Raw genomic sequence first — 7,926 nt, 5'->3', positions numbered from 1 at the left:
TCACCTTTGACGGTCTTCGCAGCTTTGAACGTCGTCATTTGGTGAGCCGTTGCATGTGCTTTTACCTCAATCTGGTTTTCTTTATCAGCATATCGATAAACTTCAATAATCTTAGAATGTAGAGCTTTGTTGCGTACCTCAAACATGCCATCGAATGCAGGATCCTTCGAACTCGAACCCGATACTTTCTTCTTGTTCTTCTTCTTTTCGAAATGTTCTTCAGCTGCTTGTACATGTTCTTTAGCGAAGAATGGAACACCCTGATCAACATTGGTATGCGTGTATAGATCAGGATACTCCTCAGTTGTCACATCCTCAACTTCAACGTCATCATAATCATACGACGTATCCCAAGACGGGATACTCGTGTAAAACCTGACCTCATCGTCATCTATCACTTCCACATCCTCCTCGTTCTCCAACGCATCTAATTCCTCGCCATTCAGACCAAGCAATTACAAGATTTGATCTCGGCATAAGGTATAATCAACGAATTCCCCTTCCTCGATCTCATTACGTTTGTCGTGCTCATAACAACACCTTTCACATTATCTATAAATAAAATTGTGTTTTCCTTGATCGACTCAATGGGTTTCACGTTAGTAGTCTCACGATACCCCACCAACAGATGTACCTAACTGTTGTTTCTGCTTACCACCACCAATGCCAACATTTGTCGTCATCGTTACCCTTCAACTTCTTTAATATATCGTCTTTACACGTGATTTGAAGATTAACGTTCTCTTGCTCTTTCAGCTTCTCCACCTCAGGAATAACAATGGCACGCAGCTCACGATATTCTTTTTCTTCTTATTTTTTTGCAATAAGAGATGTGGCTCACCATCTTCCGTTGATCTAGCCTCATATACTCTTGTAACTGATGATCGGCAGCCATTTGGTTCTCCTAAAGATGAATTATGTTCAACAACATTGCCATTTGTTGAGGAACTAGAAATTTTAACCATGTAGGAGGAGGTAGTTGCATCGGGCCTTGTGGACGATTGAATGACATGTATGAAAAGTCCATAGGCTGCATCGTTGTAGGCATCGGCGTTAGACTTGTAGCAGTCGTCGTAGAAAGGAAATGTCGGTATTGGAGATAACAATGATGGTGGAATCTATGAAATCTCGGATCGGGTGATGCCATCGTCGTCAATGTGATAGTCGGGGTATTAATAACAGTAGTAACCGCTGGTGCTTATTGTGGAACAGACGACCTTGGTTCAAAAGGACCAATCACCACACCACTACCCATGTGAACCCTTATCTTCTTGGATTGTTCTTTCATAGGAGCTTTACCCTTTCCTTTGCATTGAGCAGCCTCAGAACTTGTTAACATTATGAGATGATTCCCCAACCTCAGAATTATCCGCAAATGGAGCAGAATAAGAATCAACAAAATGACCATCATCCGAGAATACAGAAACTGCATCAGATGTTTCATGATGGTCATCATTCACTGCATCACTATAATTAGAAGCCCTCGGTGTGGAAAACATTTGATCTTCAAAGTAAGCTCGCACCAAGTCTTAATCCAGGAGATTAACTACGGGAGTAAAATAATTAAATAAACTCTCATAATCGAATATCCAATCAAGACCCTTGCCAGTAGGAGGTGTTGTGTAGCTCTGACAGTCGACATTGTACCATTCTTCAAAATAACCCGAAGAAAAACTGACAACACGTTTCTTAGGCGATGCATAGCCCAAGAAGTAAACTTCTTCCTGCATCACGTTTTAACATAGTGCAAGGACACCAAAAGGTCCAAGAAACTTTAAATTAGGCTTGCGGTTGTTCAGAAGCTCGTAACTCGTCTTTTGTAGCTTCATAACCGTCAGAACACGATTGAGCGTGTAGCAAGCAGTGTTCACAGCTTCATTCCAAAATTGAACAGGAAGCTTCGTATCTGTTAGCATTGTTCTTTCTGCTTCAATCAATGTTCGGTTTTTCCGTTCAGCAACACCGCTTTGCTGTGGTACACGTGGAGCACTATATTCCCGATGGATTCCTTTCTGAATACAGAAAAAGTCCAATATAGTATTTTTGAACTCCTACCATTGTCGCTCCGAATGCGTCTCACTTTATGTTTGTAAAGTGATTCGATATTTGTGATTAAGTTCTATACAAGAACCGGTGTCTGATCTTTAGAACTCATAAATAACACCCACGGGTACCTCGAATAGTCATTAGTCACGACAAAACATTACCAGTCTCCAACAATACTAGCATGGTTCACAGGACCAAACAAATCCATATAAATTCGTTCCAGTGGAGTTTCATGGAATTAAACAACTTAGTCGGGTGCGAATTCTTCTTCTGTGTGCCCTTCTTGCATGCAACACAATGATCGGTCAACTTGAAATGATTTAGTGAAACCCCCTCCACTAAATCATTAGCCATAACATGATTCATCTTTCTGACATTAATGTGACCCATACGCTTATGCCACAAAATCGGGTCTTTCTCGGTTTCCTTGGAGATAAAACACGTTTCAACAGAAATATCATTCTATACATAAATATCTGGAGATCGCATAACAACCAAGTCTTCTGGAATGATATATCCTGGTTTGAGTATTATGCACTCCTTGTTGATAAACACGGTGGTATACTTTTTGTCACACATAACTCTTAACAAATTGTGATCCACATTGTCACAATAATTTACTTTTTCAAACGTAATATTACTGTTTGACACATCCCGTTCTTTTGTCATCATGCCCCCTGAATTACCCGCAAACGCTACATAACCTCCTTGAATGTTCTTCACATTGGTTAGTAGATCAATGTTGTCGGTGATGTGACGAGAGAATCCACTATCCATAATCCAATTATCACCCGAAATAGTCTTGGATAAACTCCTCACATACAAGAAACATGATTGGACCAAAAAGGCAGCCTAAGCATCAGTCTTGGGCACCTCTTTCATTTCAACAGAAGATTTAATATCAATGGAACCCAATTTTGATCCTTGAATTTGTGAATAATTCACTGGTCTCTTTGACTTTCATCTCAGATAAGCATCTTGGATCACCTGTGTGTCAACATTCTTGCAAAGTGGTTGTGTAGGAACAAACACTTTGTGGTTTAATTCAAACGAATTTTCATTAACATGTACCACCTTGCGTGGATTAAAATTATGAAACATGATGTGGGTCTCGTCAACATGAGACATTGGTCTCTTGGGAATATCCTTCACCACAGGAACCTTTTTGGGTTGTTCCTTGGTGACAGAATGAGCATTCTGAACTTTCCGTGTTCCACAATATCTTACAACGTGCCCCCGTTCGTCACACAAGAAACAGGTTCTCATATCAACAAACACACGTTGTGATTTGATTGATGATTGTGCAACATTTGGTTGACAAGAATCACCTGAGATTTTCACATTATCTATATCGTCAAAAGTCACAGCCCTTTTCTTTTTTATAAAAGTCCAAGTTTGAGCAATTAGAAAAACTTTGTACAGTGTCAGTTCCAGTAGAACTAACAAACTTTAAAGATTTAATAGTGTTTAAATGTTGTTTCAAACTATGTTTAAGTATAGGCTTGTTTAACGATCTATATCTTGCGAAAGCTTGCTCAAGATCATGTAAATTAGAAGTCTCGTTTTGAAAGACACTCTATCAGTTCAGGTTTGATCAAGTGTAGGGGAATGTCTTTCTCTACGAAAACTTTGTTTACCCCTTTTAATTTAAACACACGACCTGTGTTTACGTTACCACAAGAAGGATTAATGAACCGCAATAAATCCTCATCAGAAATTGTTGGTTTTTCTGAAATCATGGGTTTGAGTTTTGATTTGTTAATCTTAGAGGCATTTGAACTATACACAGTTTCCTCAAATTCATGAGGCTCACATAAAATGTGACTCAAATGTGGAATATTCTTTTCTTTGTGTATAATTTGAGGTTCAAATACATCCTCAATCACAACCTCTTCACTAGTCTTGACAAACACTTTGTTGCTTTGATATCCTTGAGGAAAAGTTTGTTTGTCATGAGGACTTTGGGTTGGTTTTTCCACATTAGAGACTGATTTAGTTTTTTTGAAAGACACTCTCGATCAGGTTTGATCAAGTGTAGTGGAATTTCTTTCTCTTCGAAAACTTTGTATACCCTTTAATTTAAACACACGACATGTGTTTACGTTGCCACAAGAAAGATTAATGAACTGCATTAAATCGTCATCAGAAATTGTTGGTTTTTCTGATATCATGGGTTTGACTTTTGAATTGTTATTCTTAGAGGCATTTGAACTATACACAGCTTCTTCAATATCATGAGGCTCACATAAAATGTGACTCACATGTGGAATATTCTTATCTTTGTGTATAACTTGAGGTTCAAATACATCCTCGATCACAACCTCTTCACTAGTCTTGACAAATACTTTGTTGCTTTGAGTATGATATCCTGAGGAAAACTTGGTTTGTCATGAGGACTTTGGGTTGGTTTTCCCACATTAGAGACTGATTCAGTTTTTTTGAAAGACACTCTCGATCAGGTTTGATCAAGTGTCGTGGAAATTCTTTGTCTTCGAAAACTTTGTTTACCCCTTTTAATTTAAACACACGACCTGTGTTTACCCACAAGAAGGATTAATGAACCGCATTAAATCCTCATCAGAAATTGTTGGTTTTTCTGATTTCATGGGTTTAACTTTTGAATTGTTATTCTTAAAGGCATTTGAACTATACACAGCTTCCTCAAATTCATGAGGCTCACATAAAATGTGACTCAAATGTGGAATATTCTCTTCTTTGTGTATAATTTGAGGTTCAAATACATCCTCGATCGCAACAATAAATACTTTGTTGCTTTGAGTATGAGATTCTTGAGGAAAAGTTGGTTTGTCATGAGGACTTTAGGTTGGTTTTTCCACATTAGAGACTGATTCAGTTTCAGCAATTTTAACAACATTTTCGTCTTTCTTAGAAATTTGATTGCTTGAATAGTCATTAAAAAAATGGTGGAGGTACCTCTATAAAACCTAACCCATTCTTTGATCCTTTTTGTTTTCCCGAAACTTCAATAATGTCATTTAAAAGAAGAGAAGAGTTTCTAAATTTACCCAACTTGTTCTTTAACTCAAGTATTTCATTCTCAAGTTATGTTATCTTAGTTCTCGATTTGAGAATCTCTTGAAGTTGTTTGTCAACAATGAATAGTTTTCCTGAAAGTTCGGCTTTCAGATCATGATTACTATTAGACAATCCATCTATTTTATCCTTTGATTTCTTTTGTAAATCTGATGATTCTCTATAGTTATTTTCCACTATAGCAAGTTCTTTCAGTAGTGATTCATTTTGAGCAGGAATCAAGTCATATTTTGACTAAAATTCCTCACAAACATCACATGACACAATTTCAGTTAACTTAACTGATTCAGCTGATACATTTACAAATACAGTAGAGACAAAACTTGGACTAACCTCATCGATGTCGGGTCAAAGATTTCACATGATATGACTTAAGGAAGATTGGAATCTTCTCAATGCTGCCCAAATATGGCTAAGTATGGAAACCGAGCACACTTGGACCTCCTAGCAAGGTTTTACTTGTCCTAGCAAGGTATTTTGCCTTTCGTGCAAGGTTATCTTCTTGAAGTCTTCTTAAGTGATAATCCGAGCAGGATTCACTTTGTCTAGCAAAGGTGTTCTTCAAGTCGAGCACAATTTGCTTGCCAACAAACCCTTGACTAAACCAAGCTTATGAAGCCAAGTAATTGGAAGATATAGCAAGGTTTCATCAATAAACATTAGTCCGAGCATGCTTGAGGAAAGTGATCAAGAAATAGCAAGGTTCAACTCCTAGCAAGCTACAGTACTCATAGCACAAGTCAAACAATGTTCCTAGCACACTTTGGTTTGCTTAATAAGTTATTCTTTAACAAAGAGTTGAAGAGATTCATGAAGAACAGTTTGCTCGTAGGACCATATCGAGCAAAGTTTGCTATGGTCAAGAAGATTGAAGTCTGCTAGAAGAGTATTTTCTAAGGAAAATACTCTAAGTAAACTCTACCCGGAGAACTGTTTACCAGAACACTTCAAGGTTACCAGGTCTGCTCGTAGAAGACATAAGACACAAAGTCTACCCGGAAGACCTGTTTTTACACTTAGAATCCTTTGTAATATGTTTTTATGGATATGTATCAATCATTAGGGTTTCTAGAACTCTAGAAATAAGAACAGCTGTCAGGAGGCAAGCCTATAAATAGAATGATCTAGGGCACGCCTCCTAAGGACAACATATATCCTTTACACTTTTCTGACCTACTGAATATTCCTGATTTGAGTGTGACGGCTGTCCTAAGATTTGTACGGATAAACATTCCTTACAAAAACCCTAATTGATTTACATTTGTATGAATCTTTGTATAAATGGAAATCTTTTGAGTTAATGTTTGTGTATGTTACATTTAACAATCTTTTAAACAAAAATATTGTGTGTTAGTGATTCCGCCGTTAACATACATTTGTTCTTACTCTAAATAGCAAAGTCGTTAACCCTCTTGTCGACACATTATTGTGTGGTTTGCGACATTAATATTGAGTGATTGAGTGATCATACGGGACCAACAAGATTTTGGCCATACATGCAAAGGAAGTTGGTTTCATGTTGATTGAGATATCAGAATTCGATTCAGTATCTGATTCGCTGTCGGTGGCCAATCCTTCTCATTGGGCATCTTGAAAATTCTCAGCAGATTCAGACAAAGAAAGATTTGTATGATTTCCAGTACCATTACCCAACAACCTTTGATTCCAATCTATTCCATCAGCTGTGAGCAGTGCTTGTGAACCAACAGACTTTGAAGAATCACCCCCAGAAGCCTTTTCATTTGGCTCATTGTATTTCTTACCTGAGCTTCTATCTTGATTACGGGGTCCAACATATTCTATATTTGGCTTGTCACATTCTTTGGCAAAGTGACCAAAGTCCTGATATTTATAGCATCTCACCTTAAGCTTATAAAAACCAACCCTCTTGTTCAAAGTTGATAAATCTTTTCCCGTTCTTTGCATAAGCCTCTTGACTTTTTCTGACAATCATGGCCATATTCCACATTAATTCCATGAGTTCCAGATCATCTGATTAATCTGATCATAGTCTTCATCAGTAAGCTCACTTGTGGCAATTTTACCACTCACTAAGTTCTCATATGAACTCATAAAGGCACTTAGAAAGGCAAAATGTTGTTCTGCCTCCTTCATGTTTACATTTGGTGGTTGAGTGAAGTATTACCAGTACCTGGAAATGAAGTATTGGATCCACTTGAATTGTTGTTCAATCCATAATCCATAAAATAAACATTTCGTATTTTTTCATTGACAGACGATGGAATTTCCTGAGAGGTTTGAGATAGGAAAGCATTGATTGGAGCTAACGCGTTGCTTAATGGTAAAGACCCTCCATACAAAGTTGGATCTTGATTGTCTTTTGATGACTCCTGACACTTTAAGTCATATTCCCTTTCCTCTATTTGTTGCATAAATTCCATTATTGTTAAATCCCCAGATTCAAAGAATGGGTTCTCTTTCAAAATAACTAGAAAGGTAGAATAAAAACTCGGCAAAGCATTCTTGATAGTGTCAATCTGATCTGATTCAGATGGTTCCATTTTCTGTTTGTTCATTTCAGCAATTAGATGAGTAAACCTAGTCAGCATCTCTTCTACAGTTTCACCCTTTAACAAACAAAATTTTCTGAACTGAAACTTTAACATGACCTACTTACTCTCTTGTGTATTACCCACGCTTCTCATTAAATGTGTTGGTATAAAGAAGCACATATTTTAATACTTGCCACCTGATGGAAAATATTATCTGGTAAGCTCATTGTCAAAGTAGAGTATGCTTTGGTTTCAACCTTTAAGGCCTTTTTCTCTTCTTGTGTATAAGCAGTATAACCCTTGGGTTAATAAC

This window comes from Bidens hawaiensis, unplaced genomic scaffold, assembly GCF_021521415.1.
Source record: "Bidens hawaiensis isolate Kalapana, Puna unplaced genomic scaffold, B.hawaiensis_p1.1 tig00010127_1, whole genome shotgun sequence".
Taxonomy (NCBI): Eukaryota; Viridiplantae; Streptophyta; class Magnoliopsida; order Asterales; family Asteraceae; genus Bidens; species Bidens hawaiensis.
Note: the sequence above shows the minus strand (reverse complement) of the source record.